The sequence below is a fragment of the Procambarus clarkii genome, chromosome 37 (genome assembly GCF_040958095.1).
Source record: "Procambarus clarkii isolate CNS0578487 chromosome 37, FALCON_Pclarkii_2.0, whole genome shotgun sequence".
NCBI lineage: Eukaryota > Metazoa > Arthropoda > Malacostraca > Decapoda > Cambaridae > Procambarus > Procambarus clarkii.
The window spans coordinates 2,059,646-2,078,735 of NC_091186.1; positions in this window are offsets into that span (position 1 = coordinate 2,059,646).

Here is a 19,090-nt window from a genome sequence, read left to right on the forward strand (position 1 = left end):
AATACAAATGATAAAAATCAATGTGTTTTTATTAGAATTAACTAAAACGTTCCTGATTTTCGGTTTATATTACCGATGGAAGATGTACACGTAAAACCGCTCTAATCCGGCTGAAACGTCGATATATGCAATAAAAACCGAACTTTTCCCCTTTTCAATATCTTACTCAGTATTTAAACGAGAAACAAATAAATGATTGAAAAGGGAGTATTAAAGGTTATTATCTAATGAATTATGTGTGTGCATCATATTTATCGTATATATATGAATTAATACCAATAAACTGAAAATTCACAAAAACGTAGAAAAACGGCAAAATATTGTCTAATTCGATGATATTTTGTTTAAATCACATTAAGGAAAAGGGGATGATAAACGTCAAAATATTGCTAAATTCGATGATTTTTCGTACGAAACAAAATGCAAGAAAACCTGCTTAAAATGCAATATTATGCGAAATTCTGAGATTTGAAGGTCATATCACATATTGTGATAATACATGAAATAGTATCGAAATATTGGTAAAAACGAATATATGTACGTAATATCAAACTACATGAAAAACGTGAAAAAAGTCACTATTTTACCATATTTGAGGATTTTCACTTCGAATCATAGAGTGAGATTTCCTATTATTTAGATCCAAGAAAAGACATATGACAATGTTGTTTCCAATACAAATGATAAAAATCAATGTGTTTTCATTTAAATTAACTAAAATGTTCCTGATTTTCCGTTTATATTACCGATGGAAGATGTACACGTAAAACCGCTCTAATCCGGCTGAAATGTCGATATATGCAACCAAAAACCGAACTTCTCATCTTTCCAATATCTTACTCAGTATTTTAACGAGAAACAAATAAATGATTGAAAAGTAAGTATTAAAGGTTATTATCTAATGAATTATGTGTGTGCATCATATTTATCGTATATATATGAATTAATACAAATAAACTGAAAATTCACAAAAACGTAGAAAAACGGCAAAATATTGTCTAATTCGATGATATTTTGTTTAAATCACATTAAGGAAAAGGGGATGATAAACGTCAAAATATTGCTAAATTCGATGATTTTTCGTACGAAACAAAATGCAAGAAAACCTGCTTAAAATGCAATATTAGGCGAAATTCTGAGATTTGAAGGCCAAATCACATATTGTGATACTACATGAAATAGTATCAAAATATTAGTAAAAACGAATATATATACGTAATATCAAACTACATGAAAAACGTGAAAAAAGTCACCATTTTACCAAATTTGAAGATTTTAACTTTGAATCATAGAGCAAGGTTTCTTATTATTTAGATCAGAGAAAAGACATATGACAATGTTGTTTCCAATACAAATGATTAAAATCAATGTGTTTTCATTAGAATTAACTGAAATGTTCCTGATTTTCCGTTTATATTACCGATGGAAGATGTTCACGTAAAACTGCCCTAATCCGGCTGAAACGTCGATATATGCAATAAAACCCGAACTTCTCCCCTTTTCTATATCTTACTCAGTATTTAAACGAGAAACAAATAAATAAGTTAAGTATTAGTAAAAGTAAGTATTAAAGTTTATTATCTAATGAATTATGTGTGTGCATCATATTTATCGTATATATATGAATAAATACCAATAAACTGAAAATTCACAAAAACGTAGAAAAACGGCAAAATATTGTCTAATTCGATGATATTTTGTTTAAATCACATTAAGGAAAAGGGGATGATAAACGTCAAAATATTGCTAAATTCGATGATTTTTCGTACGAAACAAAATGCAAGAAAACCTGCTTAAAATGCAATATTATGCGAAATTCTGAGATTTGAAGGACAAATCACATATTGTGATACTACATGAAATAGTATCGAAATATTGGTAAAAACGAATATATATACGTAATATCAAACTACATGAAAAACGTGAAAAAAAATCACTATTTTACCAAATTTGAGGGTTTTAACTTCGAATCATAGAGCAAGGTTTCGTATTATTTAGATCCAAGAAAAGACATATGACAATGTTGTTTCCAATACAAATGATAAAAATCAATGTGTTTTCATTTGAATAAACAAAAATGTTCCTGATTTTCCGTTTATATTACCGATGGAAGATGTACAAGAAAACCGCTCTATTCCGGCTGAAACGTCGATATATGCAATAAAAACCGAACTTCTCCCCTTTTCAATATCTTTCTCAGTATTTAAACGATAAACAAATAAATGATTGAAAAGGAAGTATTAAAGGTTATTATCTAATGAATTCTGTGTGTGCATCATATTTATCGTATATTTATGAATTAATACCAATAAACTGAAAATTCACAAAAACGTTGAAAACTTCAAAATATTGTCTAATTCGATGATATTTTGTTTAAATCACATTAAGGAAAAGGAGATGATAAACGTCAAAATATTGCTAAATTCGATGATTTTTCGTACGAAACAAAATGCAAGAAAACCTGCTTAAAATGCAATATTATGCAAAATTCTGAGATTTGAAGGCCAAATCACATATTGTGATAATACATGAAATAGTATCGAAATATTGGTAAAAACGAATATATACGTAATATCAAACTACACAAAAAACGTGAAAAAAGTCACTATTTTACCAAATTTGAGGATTTTAACTTCGAATCATAGAGTGACATTTCGTATTATTTAGATCCAAGAAAAGACATGACAATGTTGTTTCCAATACAAATGATAAAAATCAATGTATTTTCATTAGAATTAACTAAAATGTTCCTGATTTTCCGTTTATATTACCGATGGAAGATGTACACGTAAAACCGCCCTAATCCGGCTGAAACGTCGTTATATGCAATAAAAACCGAACTTCTCCCCTTTTCAATATCTTACTCAGTATTTAAACGAGAAACAAATAAATAAGTAAAGTATTAGTAAAAGTAAGTATTAAAGGTTATTATCTAATGAATTATGTGTGTGCATCATATTTATCGTATATATATGAATTAATACCAATAAACTGAAAATTCACAAAAACGTAGAAAAACGGCAAAATATTGTCTAATTCGATGATATTTTGTTTAAGTCACATTAAGGATAAGGGGATGATAAACGTCAAAATATTGCTAAATTCGATGATTTTTCGTACGAAACAAAATGCAAGAAAACCTGCTTAAAATGCAATATTATGCGAAATTCTGAGATTTGAAGGCCAAATCACATATTGTGATACTACATGAAATAGTATCAAAATATTAGTAAAAACGAATATATATACGTAATATCGAACTACATGAAAAACGTGAAAAAAGTCACCATTTTACCAAATTTGAAGATTTTAACTCTGAATCATAGAGCAAGGTTTCTTATTATTTAAATCCAAGAAAAGACATATGACAATGTTGTTTCCAATACAAATGATTAAAATCAATGTATTTTCATTAGAATTAACTAAAATGTTCCTGATTTTCCGTTTATATTACCGATGGAAGATGTACACGTAAAACCGCCCTAATCCGGCTGAAACGTCGATATATGCAATAAAAACCGAACTTCTCCCCTTTTCAATATCTTACTCAGTATTTAAACGAGAAACAAATAAACAAGTAAAGTATTAGTAAAAGTAAGTATTAAAGTTTATTATCTAATGAATTATGTGTGTGCATCATATTTATCGTATATATATGAATAAATACCAATAAACTGAAAATTCACAAAAACGTAGAAAAACGGCATAATATTGTCTAATTCGATGATATTTTGTTTAAATCACATTAAGGAAAAGGGGATGATAAACGTCAAAATATTGCTAAATTCGATGATTTTTCGTACGAAACAAAATGCAAGAAAACCTGCTTAAAATGCAATATTATGCGAAATTCTGAGATTTGAAGGACAAATCACATATTGTGATACTACATGAAATAGTATCGAAATATTGGTAAAAACGAATATATATACGTAATTTCAAACTACATGAAAAACGTGAAAAAAAATCACTATTTTACCAAATTTGAGGGTTTTAACTTCGAATCATAGAGCAAGATTTCGTATTATTTAGATCCAAGAAAAGACATATGACAATGTTGTTTCCAATACAAATGATAAAAATCAATGTGTTTTCATTTGAATAAACAAAAATGTTCCTGATTTTCCGTTTATATTACCGATGGAAGATGTACAAGAAAACCGCTCTATTCCGGCTGAAACGTCGATATATGCAATAAAAACCGAACTTCTCCCCTTTTCAATATCTTTCTCAGTATTTAAACGATAAACAAATAAATGATTGAAAGGGAAGTATTAAAGGTTATTATCTAATGAATTCTGTGTGTGCATCATATTTATCGTATATTTATGAATTAATACCAATAAACTGAAAATTCACAAAAACGTTGAAAACTTCAAAATATTGTCTAATTCGATGATATTTTGTTTAAATCACATTAAGGAAAAGGAGATGATAAACGTCAAAATATTGCTAAATTCGATGATTTTTCGTACGAAACAAAATGCAAGAAAACCTGCTTAAAATGCAATATTATGCGAAATTCTGAGATTTGAAGGCCAAATCACATATTGTGATAATACATGAAATAGTATCGAAATATTGGTAAAAACGAATATATACGTAATATCAAACTACACAAAAAACGTGAAAAAAGTCACTATTTTACCAAATTTGAGGATTTTAACTTCGAATCATAGAGTGACATTTCGTATTATTTAGATCCAAGAAAAGACATGACAATGTTGTTTCCAATACAAATGATAAAAATCAATGTGTTTTCATTAGAATTAACTAAAATGTTCCTGATTTTCCGCTTATATTACCGATGGAAGATGTACTCGTAAAACCACTCTAATCCGGCTGAAACGTCGATATATGCAATAAAAACCGAACTTCTCCCCTTTTCAATATCTTACTCAGTATTTTAACGAGAAACAAATAAATGATTGAAAAGGAAGTATTAAAGGTTATTATCTAATGAATTATGTGTGTGCATCATATTTATCGTATATTTATGAATTAATACCAATAAACTGAAAATTCACAAAAACGTAGAAAAACCGCAAAATATTGTCTAATTCGATGATATTTTGTTTAAATCACATTAAGGAAAAGGAGATGATAAACGTCAAAATATTGCTAAATTCGATGATTTTTCGTACGAAGCAAAATGCAAGAAAACCTGCTTAAAATGCAATATTATGCGAAATTCTGAGATTTGAAGGCCAAATCACATATTGTGATAATACATGAAATAGTATCGAAATATTGGTAAAAACGAATATATGTACGTAATATCAAACTACATGAAAAACGTGAAAAAAGTCACTATTTTACCATATTTGAGGATTTTCACTTCGAATCATAGAGTGAGATTTCCTATTATTTAGATCCAAGAAAAGACATGACAATGTTGTTTCCAATACAAATGATAAAAATCAATGTGTTTTCATTTAAATTAACTAAAATGTTCCTGATTTTCCGTTTATATTACCGATGGAAGATGTACACGTAAAACCGCTCTAATCCGGCTGAAATGTCGATATATGCAACCAAAAACCGAACTTCTCCCCTTTCCAATATCTTACTCAGTATTTTAACGAGAAACAAACAAATGATTGAAAAGTAAGTATTAAAGGTTATTATCTAATGAATTATGTGTGTGCATCATATTTATCGTATATATATGAATTAATACAAATAAACTGAAAATTCACAAAAACGTAGAAAAACGGCAAAATATTGTCTAATTCGATGATATTTTGTTTAAATCACATTAAGGAAATTGGATGATAAACGTCAAAATATTGCTAAATTCGATGATTTTTCGTACGAAACAAAATGCAACAAAACCTGCTTAAAATGCAATATTATGCGAAATTCTGAGATTTGAAGGCCAAATCACATATTGTGATACTACATGAAATAGTATCGAAATATTGATAAAAACGAATATATATACGTAATATCAAACTACATGAAAAACATGAAAAAAATCACTATTTTACCATATTAGAGGATTTTCACTTCGAATCATAGAGCGAGATTTCCTATTATTTAGATCCAAGAAAAGAGATATGACAATGTTGTTTCCAATACAAATGATAAAAATCAATGTGTTTTTATTAGAATTAACTAAAACGTTCCTGATTTTCGGTTTATATTACCGATGGAAGATGTACACGTAAAACCGCTCTAATCCGGCTGAAACGTCGATATATGCAATAAAAACCGAACTTTTCCCCTTTTCAATATCTTACTCAGTATTTAAACGAGAAACAAATAAATGATTGAAAAGGAAGTATTAAAGGTTATTATCTAATGAATTATATGTGTGCATCATATTTATCGTATATATATGAATTAATACCAATAAACTGAAAATTCACAAAAACCTAGAAAAACGGCAAAATATTGTCTAATTCGATGATATTTTGTTTAAATCACATTAAGGAAAAGGGGATGATAAACGTCAAAATATTGCTAAATTCGATGATTTTTCGTACGAAACAAAATGCAAGAAAACCTGCTTAAAATGCAATATTATGCGAAATTCTGAGATTTGAAGGTCAAATCACATATTGTGATAATACATGAAATAGTATCGAAATATTGGTAAAAACGAATATATGTACGTAATATCAAACTACATGAAAAACGTGAAAAAAGTCACTATTTTACCATATTTGAGGATTTTCACTTCGAATCATAGAGTGAGATTTCCTATTATTTAGATCCAAGAAAAGACATATGACAATGTTGTTTCCAATACAAATGATAAAAATCAATGTGTTTTCATTTAAATTAACTAAAATGTTCCTGATTTTCCGTTTATATTACCGATGGAAGATGTACACGTAAAACCGCTCTAATCCGGCTGAAATGGCGATATATGCAACCAAAAACCGAACTTCTCATCTTTCCAATATCTTACTCAGTATTTTAACGAGAAACAAATAAATGATTGAAAAGTAAGTATTAAAGGTTATTATCTAATGAATTATGTGTGTGCATCATATTTATCGTATATATATGAATTAATACAAATAAACTGAAAATTCACAAAAACGTAGAAAAACGGCAAAATATTGTCAAATTCGATGATATTTTGTTTAAATCACATTAAGGAAAAGGGGATGATAAACGTCAAAATATTGCTTAATTCGATGATTTTTCGTACGAAACAAAATGCAAGAAAACCTGCTTAAAATGCAATATTAGGCGAAATTCTGAGATTTGAAGGCCAAATCACATATTGTGATACTACATGAAATAGTATCAAAATATTAGTAAAAACGAATATATATACGTAATATCAAACTACATGAAAAACGTGAAAAAAGTCACCATTTTACCAAATTTGAAGATTTTAACTTTGAATCATAGAGCAAGGTTTCTTATTATTTAGATCAGAGAAAAGACATATGACAATGTTGTTTCCAATACAAATGATTAAAATCAATGTGTTTTCATTAGAATTAACTAAAATGTTCCTGATTTTCCGTTTATATTACCGATGGAAGATGTACACGTAAAACCGCCCTAATCCGGCTGAAACGTCGATATATGCAATAAAACCCGAACTTCTCCCCTTTTCAATATCTTACTCAGTATTTAAACGAGAAACAAATAAATAAGTAAAGTATTAGTAAAAGTAAGTATTAAAGTTTATTATCTAATGAATTATGTGTGTGCATCATATTTATCGTATATATATGAATAAATACCAATAAACTGAAAATTCACAAAAACGTAGAAAAACGGCAAAATATTGTCTAATTCGTTGATATTTTGTTTAAATCACATTAAGGAAAAGGGGATGATAAACGTCAAAATATTGCTAAATTCGATGATTTTTCGTACGAAACAAAATGCAAGAAAACCTGCTTAAAATGCAATATTATGCGAAATTCTGAGATTTGAAGGACAAATCACATATTGTGATACTACATGAAATAGTATCGAAATATTGGTAAAAACGAATATATATACGTAATATCAAACTACATGAAAAACGTGAAAAAAAAATCACTATTTTACCAAATTTGAGGGTTTTAACTTCGAATCATAGAGCAAGGTTTCGTATTATTTAGATCCAAGAAAAGACATATGACAATGTTGTTTCCAATACAAATGATAAAAATCAATGTGTTTTCATTTGAATAAACAAAAATGTTCCTGATTTTCCGTTTATATTACCGATGGAAGATGTACAAGAAAACCGCTCTATTCCGGCTGAAACGTCGATATATGCAATAAAAACCGAACTTCTCCCCTTTTCAATATCTTTCTCAGTATTTAAACGATAAACAAATAAATGATTGAAAGGGAAGTATTAAAGGTTATTATCTAATGAATTCTGTGTGTGCATCATATTTATCGTATATTTATGAATTAATACCAATAAACTGAAAATTCACAAAAACGTTGAAAACTTCAAAATATTGTCTAATTCGATGATATTTTGTTTAAATCACATTAAGGAAAAGGAGATGATAAACGTCAAAATATTGCTAAATTCGATGATTTTTCGTACGAAACAAAATGCAAGAAAACCTGCTTAAAATGCAATATTATGCGAAATTCTGAGATTTGAAGGCCAAATCACATATTGTGATAATACATGAAATAGTATCGAAATATTGGTAAAAACGAATATATACGTAATATCAAACTACACAAAAAACGTGAAAAAAGTCACTATTTTACCAAATTTGAGGATTTTAACTTCGAATCATAGAGTGACATTTCGTATTATTTAGATCCAAGAAAAGACATGACAATGTTGTTTCCAATACAAATGATAAAAATCAATGTGTTTTCATTAGAATTAACTAAAATGTTCCTGATTTTCCGCTTATATTACCGATGGAAGATGTACTCGTAAAACCACTCTAATCCGGCTGAAACGTCGATATATGCAATAAAAACCGAACTTCTCCCCTTTTCAATATCTTACTAGGTATTTTAACGAGAAACAAATAAATGATTGAAAAGGAAGTATTAAAGGTTATTATCTAATGAATTATGTGTGTGCATCATATTTATCGTATATTTATGAATTAATACCAATAAACTGAAAATTCACAAAAACGTAGAAAAACCGCAAAATATTGTCTAATTCGATGATATTTTGTTTAAATCACATTAAGGAAAGGGAGATGATAAACGTCAAAATATTGCTAAATTCGATGATTTTTCGTACGAAGCAAAATGCAAGAAAACCTGCTTAAAATGCAATATTATGCGAAATTCTGAGATTTGAAGGCCAAATCACATATTGTGATAATACATGAAATAGTATCGAAATATTGGTAAAAACGAATATATGTACGTAATATCAAACTACATGAAAAACGTGAAAAAAGTCACTATTTTACCATATTTGAGGATTTTCACTTCGAATCATAGAGTGAGATTTCCTATTATTTAGATCCAAGAAAAGACATGACAATGTTGTTTCCAATACAAATGATAAAAATCAATGTGTTTTCATTTAAATTAACTAAAATGTTCCTGATTTTCCGTTTATATTACCGATGGAAGATGTACACGTAAAACCGCTCTAATCCGGCTGAAATGTCGATATATGCAACCAAAAACCGAACTTCTCCCCTTTCCAATATCTTACTCAGTATTTTAACGAGAAACAAACAAATGATTGAAAAGTAAGTATTAAAGGTTATTATCTAATGAATTATGTGTGTGCATCATATTTATCGTATATATATGAATTAATACAAATAAACTGAAAATTCACAAAAACGTAGAAAAACGGCAAAATATTGTCTAATTCGATGATATTTTGTTTAAATCACATTAAGGAAATTGGATGATAAACGTCAAAATATTGCTAAATTCGATGATTTTTCGTACGAAACAAAATGCAACAAAACCTGCTTAAAATGCAATATTATGCGAAATTCTGAGATTTGAAGGCCAAATCACATATTGTGATACTACATGAAATAGTATCGAAATATTGATAAAAACGAATATATATACGTAATATCAAACTACATGAAAAACATGAAAAAAATCACTATTTTACCATATTAGAGGATTTTCACTTCGAATCATAGAGCGAGATTTCCTATTATTTAGATCCAAGAAAAGAGATATGACAATGTTGTTTCCAATACAAATGATAAAAATCAATGTGTTTTTATTAGAATTAACTAAAACGTTCCTGATTTTCGGTTTATATTACCGATGGAAGATGTACACGTAAAACCGCTCTAATCCGGCTGAAACGTCGATATATGCAATAAAAACCGAACTTTTCCCCTTTTCAATATCTTACTCAGTATTTAAACGAGAAACAAATAAATGATTGAAAAGGAAGTATTAAAGGTTATTATCTAATGAATTATATGTGTGCATCATATTTATCGTATATATATGAATTAATACCAATAAACTGAAAATTCACAAAAACCTAGAAAAACGGCAAAATATTGTCTAATTCGATGATATTTTGTTTAAATCACATTAAGGAAAAGGGGATGATAAACGTCAAAATATTGCTAAATTCGATGATTTTTCGTACGAAACAAAATGCAAGAAAACCTGCTTAAAATGCAATATTATGCGAAATTCTGAGATTTGAAGGTCAAATCACATATTGTGATAATACATGAAATAGTATCGAAATATTGGTAAAAACGAATATATGTACGTAATATCAAACTACATGAAAAACGTGAAAAAAGTCACTATTTTACCATATTTGAGGATTTTCACTTCGAATCATAGAGTGAGATTTCCTATTATTTAGATCCAAGAAAAGACATATGACAATGTTGTTTCCAATACAAATGATAAAAATCAATGTGTTTTCATTTAAATTAACTAAAATGTTCCTGATTTTCCGTTTATATTACCGATGGAAGATGTACACGTAAAACCGCTCTAATCCGGCTGAAATGGCGATATATGCAACCAAAAACCGAACTTCTCATCTTTCCAATATCTTACTCAGTATTTTAACGAGAAACAAATAAATGATTGAAAAGTAAGTATTAAAGGTTATTATCTAATGAATTATGTGTGTGCATCATATTTATCGTATATATATGAATTAATACAAATAAACTGAAAATTCACAAAAACGTAGAAAAACGGCAAAATATTGTCTAATTCGATGATATTTTGTTTAAATCACATTAAGGAAAAGGGGATGATAAACGTCAAAATATTGCTTAATTCGATGATTTTTCGTACGAAACAAATGCAAGAAAACCTGCTTAAAATGCAATATTAGGCGAAATTCTGAGATTTGAAGGCCAAATCACATATTGTGATACTACATGAAATAGTATCAAAATATTAGTAAAAACGAATATATATACGTAATATCAAACTACATGAAAAACGTGAAAAAAGTCACCATTTTACCAAATTTGAAGATTTTAACTTTGAATCATAGAGCAAGGTTTCTTATTATTTAGATCAGAGAAAAGACATATGACAATGTTGTTTCCAATACAAATGATTAAAATCAATGTGTTTTCATTAGAATTAACTAAAATGTTCCTGATTTTCCGTTTATATTACCGATGGAAGATGTACACGTAAAACCGCCCTAATCCGGCTGAAACGTCGATATATGCAATAAAACCCGAACTTCTACCCCTTTTCAATATCTTACTCAGTATTTAAACGAGAAACAAATAAATAAGTAAAGTATTAGTAAAAGTAAGTATTAAAGTTTATTATCTAATGAATTATGTGTGTGCATCATATTTATCGTATATATATGAATAAATACCAATAAACTGAAAATTCACAAAAACGTAGAAAAACGGCAAAATATTGTCTAATTCGTTGATATTTTGTTTAAATCACATTAAGGAAAAGGGGATGATAAACGTCAAAATATTGCTAAATTCGATGATTTTTCGTACGAAACAAAATGCAAGAAAACCTGCTTAAAATGCAATATTATGCGAAATTCTGAGATTTGAAGGACAAATCACATATTGTGATACTACATGAAATAGTATCGAAATATTGGTAAAAACGAATATATATACGTAATATCAAACTACATGAAAAACGTGAAAAAAAAATCACTATTTTACCAAATTTGAGGGTTTTAACTTCGAATCATAGAGCAAGGTTTCGTATTATTTAGATCCAAGAAAAGACATATGACAATGTTGTTTCCAATACAAATGATAAAAATCAATGTGTTTTCATTTGAATAAACAAAAATGTTCCTGATTTTCCGTTTATATTACCGATGGAAGATGTACAAGAAAACCGCTCTATTCCGGCTGAAACGTCGATATATGCAATAAAAACCGAACTTCTCCCCTTTTCAATATCTTTCTCAGTATTTAAACGATAAACAAATAAATGATTGAAAGGGAAGTATTAAAGGTTATTATCTAATGAATTCTGTGTGTGCATCATATTTATCGTATATTTATGAATTAATACCAATAAACTGAAAATTCACAAAAACGTTGAAAACTTCAAAATATTGTCTAATTCGATGATATTTTGTTTAAATCACATTAAGGAAAAGGAGATGATAAACGTCAAAATATTGCTAAATTCGATGATTTTTCGTACGAAACAAAATGCAAGAAAACCTGCTTAAAATGCAATATTATGCGAAATTCTGAGATTTGAAGGCCAAATCACATATTGTGATAATACATGAAATAGTATCGAAATATTGGTAAAAACGAATATATACGTAATATCAAACTACACAAAAAACGTGAAAAAAGTCACTATTTTACCAAATTTGAGGATTTTAACTTCGAATCATAGAGTGACATTTCGTATTATTTAGATCCAAGAAAAGACATGACAATGTTGTTTCCAATACAAATGATAAAAATCAATGTGTTTTCATTAGAATTAACTAAAATGTTCCTGATTTTCCGCTTATATTACCGATGGAAGATGTACTCGTAAAACCACTCTAATCCGGCTGAAACGTCGATATATGCAATAAAAACCGAACTTCTCCCCTTTTCAATATCTTACTCAGTATTTTAACGAGAAACAAATAAATGATTGAAAAGGAAGTATTAAAGGTTATTATCTAATGAATTATGTGTGTGCATCATATTTATCGTATATTTATGAATTAATACCAATAAACTGAAAATTCCCAAAAACGTAGAAAAACCGCAAAATATTGTCTAATTCGATGATATTTTGTTTAAATCACATTAAGGAAAAGGAGATGATAAACGTCAAAATATTGCTAAATTCGATGATTTTTCGTACGAAGCAAAATGCAAGAAAACCTGCTTAAAATGCAATATTATGCGAAATTCTGAGATTTGAAGGCCAAATCACATATTGTGATAATACATGAAATAGTATCGAAATATTGGTAAAAACGAATATATGTACGTAATATCAAACTACATGAAAAACGTGAAAAAAGTCACTATTTTACCATATTTGAGGATTTTCACTTCGAATCATAGAGTGAGATTTCCTATTATTTAGATCCAAGAAAAGACATGACAATGTTGTTTCCAATACAAATGATAAAAATCAATGTGTTTTCATTTAAATTAACTAAAATGTTCCTGATTTTCCGTTTATATTACCGATGGAAGATGTACACGTAAAACCGCTCTAATCCGGCTGAAATGTCGATATATGCAACCAAAAACCGAACTTCTCCCCTTTCCAATATCTTACTCAGTATTTTAACGAGAAACAAACAAATGATTGAAAAGTAAGTATTAAAGGTTATTATCTAATGAATTATGTGTGTGCATCATATTTATCGTATATATATGAATTAATACAAATAAACTGAAAATTCACAAAAACGTAGAAAAACGGCAAAATATTGTCTAATTCGATGATATTTTGTTTAAATCACATTAAGGAAATTGGATGATAAACGTCAAAATATTGCTAAATTCGATGATTTTTCGTACGAAACAAAATGCAACAAAACCTGCTTAAAATGCAATATTATGCGAAATTCTGAGATTTGAAGGCCAAATCACATATTGTGATACTACATGAAATAGTATCAAAATATTAGTAAAAACGAATATATATACGTAATATCGAACTACATGAAAAACGTGAAAAAAGTCACTATTTTACCAAATTTGAAGATTTTAACTTTGAATCATAGAGCAAGGTTTCTTATTATTTAGATCCAAGAAAAGACATATGACAATGTTGTTTCCAATACAAATGATTAAAATCAATGTATTTTCATTAGAATTAACTAAAATGTTCCTGATTTTCCGTTTATATTACCGATGGAAGATGTACACGTAAAACCGCCCTAATCCGGCTGAAACGTCGTTATATGCAATAAAAACCGAACTTCTCCCCTTTTCAATATCTTACTCAGTATTTAAACGAGAAACAAATAAATAAGTAAAGTATTAGTAAAAGTAAGTATTAAAGGTTATTATCTAATGAATTATGTGTGTGCATCATATTTATCGTATATATATGAATTAATACCAATAAACTGAAAATTCACAAAAACGTAAAAAAACGGCAAAATATTGTCTAATTCGATGATATTTTGTTTAAATCACATTAAGGAAAAGGGGATGATAAACGTCAAAATATTGCTAAATTCGATGATTTTTCGTACGAAACAAAATGCAAGAAAACCTGCTTAAAATGCAATATTATGCGAAATTCTGAGATTTGAAGGCCAAATCACATATTGTGATAATACATGAAATAGTATCGAAATATTGGTAAAAACGAATATATACGTAATATCAAACTACACAAAAAACGTGAAAAAAGTCACTATTTTACCAAATTTAAGGATTTTAACTTCGAATCATAGAGTGACATTTCGTATTAGTTAGATCCAAGAAAAGACATGACAATGTTGTTTCCAATACAAATGATAAAAATCAATGTGTTTTCATTAGAATTAACTAAAATGTTCCTGATTTTCCGCTTATATTACCGATGGAAGATGTACACGTAAAACCGCCCTAATCCGGCTGAAACGTCGATATATGCAATAAAAACCGAACTTCTCCCCTTTTCAATATCTTACTCAGTATTTAAACGAGAAACAAATAAATAAGTAAAGTATTAGTAAAAATAAGTATTAAAGGTTATTATCTAATGAATTATGTGTGTGCATCATATTTATCGTATATATATGAATTAATACCAATAAACTGAAAATTCACAAAAACGTAGAAAAACGGCAAAATATTGTCTAATTCGATGATATTTTGTTTAAATCACATTAAGGAAAAGGGGATGATAAACGTCAAAATATTGCTAAATTCGATGATTTTTCGTACGAAACAAAATGCAAGAAAACCTGCTTAAAATGCAATATTATGCGAAATTCTGAGATTTGAAGGACAAATCACATATTGTGATACTACATGAAATAGTATCGAAATATTGGTTGAAACGAATACGTAATATCAAACTACATGAAAAACGTGAAAAAAAATCACTATTTAACCAAATTTGAGGGTTTTAACTTCGAATCATAGAGCAAGGTTTCGTATTATTTAGATCCAAGAAAAGACATATGACAATGTTGTTTCCAATACAAATGATAAAAATCAATGTGTTTTCATTTGAATAAACAAAAATGTTCCTGATTTTCCGTTTACATTACCGATGGAAGATGTACAAGAAAACCGCTCTATTCCGGCTGAAATGTCGATATATGCAATAAAAACCGAACTTCTCCCCTTTTCAATATCTTTCTCAGTATTTAAACGATAAACAAATAAATGATTGAAAAGGAAGTATTAAAGGTTATTATCTAATGAATTCTGTGTGTGCATCATATTTATCGTATATTTATGAATTAATACCAATAAACTGAAAATTCACAAGAACGTTGAAAACTTCAAAATATTGTCTAATTCGATGATATTTTGTTTAAATCACATTAAAGAAAAGGGGATGATAAACGTCAAAATATTGCTAAATTCGATGATTTTTCGTACGAAACAAAATGCAAGAAAACCTGCTTAAAATGCAATATTATGCGAAATTCTGAGATTTGAAGGCCAAATCACATATTGTGATAATACATGAAATAGTATCGAAATATTGGTAAAAACGAATATATATACGTAATATCAAACTACATGAAAAACGTGAAAAAAGTCACTATTTTACCAAATTTGAGGATTTTAACTTCGAATCATAGAGTGACATTTCGTATTATTTAGATCCAAGAAAAGACATGACAATGTTGTTTCCAATACAAATGATAAAAATCAATGTGTTTTCATTAGAATTAACTAAAATGTTCCTGATTTTCCGCTTATATTACCGATGGAAGATGTACTCGTAAAACCACTGTAATCCGGCTGAAACGTCGATATATGCAATAAAAACCGAACTTCTCCCCTTTTCAATATCTTACTCAGTATTTTAACGAGAAACAGTTAAATGATTGAAAAGGCAGTATTAAAGGTTATTATCTAATGAATTATGTGTGTGCATCATATTTATCGTATATTTATGAATTAATACCAATAAACTGAAAATTCACAAAAACGTAGAAAAACCGCAAAATATTGTCTAATTCGATGATATTTTGTTTAAATCACATTAAGGAAAAGGAGATGATAAACGTCAAAATATTGCTAAATTCGATGATTTTTCGTACGAAGCAAAATGCAAGAAAACCTGCTTAAAATGCAATATTATGCGAAATTCTGAGATTTGAAGGCCAAATCACATATTGTGATAATACATGAAATAGTATCGAAATATTGGTAAAAACGAATATATGTACGTAATATCAAACTACATGAAAAACGTGAAAAAAGTCACTATTTTACCATATTTGAGGATTTTCACTTCGAATCATAGAGTGAGATTTCCTATTATTTAGATCCAAGAAAAGACATATGACAATGTTGTTTCCAATACAAATGATAAAAATCAATGTGTTTTCATTTAAATTAACTAAAATGTTCCTGATTTTCCGTTTATATTACCGATGGAAAATGTACACGTAAAACCGCTCTAATCCGGCTGAAATGTCGATATATGCAACCAAAAACCGAACTTCTTCCCTTTCCAATATCTTACTCAGTATTTTAACGAGAAACAAACAAATGATTGAAAAGTAAGTATTAAAGGTTATTATCTAATGAATTATGTGTGTGCATCATATTTATCGTATATATATGAATTAATACAAATAAACTGAAAATTCACAAAAACGTAGAAAAACGGCAAAATATTGTCTAATTCGATGATATTTTGTTTAAATCACATTAAGGAAAAGGGGATGATAAACGTCAAAATATTGCTAAATTCGATGATTTTTCGTACGAAACAAAATGCAAGAAAACCTGCTTAAAATGCAATATTATGCGAAATTCTGAGATATGAAGGCCAAATCACATATTGTGATACTACATGAAATAGTATCAAAATATTAGTAAAAACGAATATATATACGTAATATCGAACTACATGAAAAACGTGAAAAAAGTCACCATTTTACCAAATTTGAAGATTTTAACTTTGAATCATAGAGCAAGGTTTCTTATTATTTAGATCCAAGAAAAGACATATGACAATGTTGTTTCCAATACAAATGATTAAAATCAATGTATTTTCATTAGAATTAACTAAAATGTTCCTGATTTTCCGTTTATATTACCGATGGAAAATGTACACGTAAAACCGCTCTAATCCGGCTGAAATGTCGATATATGCAACCAAAAACCGAACTTCTTCCCTTTCCAATATCTTACTCAGTATTTTAACGAGAAACAAACAAATGATTGAAAAGTAAGTATTAAAGGTTATTATCTAATGAATTATGTGTGTGCATCATATTTATCGTATATATATGAATTAATACAAATAAACTGAAAATTCAGAAAAACGTAGAAAAACGGCAAAATATTGTCTAATTCGATGATATTTTGTTTAAATCACATTAAGGAAAAGGGGATGATAAACGTCAAAATATTGCTAAATTCGATGATTTTTCGTACGAAACAAAATGCAAGAAAACCTGCTTAAAATGCAATATTATGCGAAATTCTGAGATTTGAAGGCCAAATCACATATTGTGATACTACATGAAATAGTATCAAAATATTAGTAAAAACGAATATATATACGTAATATCGAACTACATGAAAAACGTGAAAAAAGTCACCATTTTACCAAATTTGAAGATTTTAACTTTGAATCATAGAGCAAGGTTTCTTATTATTTAGATCCAAGAAAAGACATATGACAATGTTGTTTCCAATACAAATGATTAAAATCAATGTATTTTCATTAGAATTAACTAAAATGTTCCTGATTTTCCGTTTATATTACCGATGGAAGATGTACACGTAAAACCGCCCTAATCCGGCTGAAACGTCGTTATATGCAATAAAAACCGAACTTCTCCCCTTTTCAATATCTTACTCAGTATTTAAACGAGAAACAAATAAATAAGTAAAGTACTAGTAAAAGTAAGTATTAAAGGTTATTATCTAATGAATTATGTGTGTGCATCATATTTCTCGTATATATATGAATTAATACCAATAAACTGAAAATTCACAAAAACGTAGAAAAACGGCAAAATATTGTCTAATTCGATGATATTTTGTTTAAATCACATTAAGGAAAAGGGGATGATAAACGTCAAAATATTGCTAAATTCGATGATTTTTCGTACGAAACAAAACGCAAGAAAACCTGCTTAAAATGCAATATTATGCGAAATTCTGAGATTTGAAGGCCAAATCACATATTGTGATACTACATGAAATAGTATCGAAATATTGATAAAAACGAATATATATACGTAATATCAAACTACATGAAAAACATGAAAAAAATCACTATTTTACCATATTAGAGGATTTTCACTTCGAATCATAGAGCGAGATTTCCTATTATTTAGATCCAAGAAAAGAGATATGACAATGTTGTTTCCAATACAAATGATAAAAATCAATGTGTTTTTATTAGAATTAACTAAAACGTTCCTGATTTTCGGTTTATATTACCGATGGAAGATGTACACGTAAAACCGCTCTAATCCGGCTGAAACGTCGATATATGCAATAAAAACCGAACTTTTCCCCTTTTCAATATCTTACTCAGTATTTAAACGAGAAACAAATAAATGATT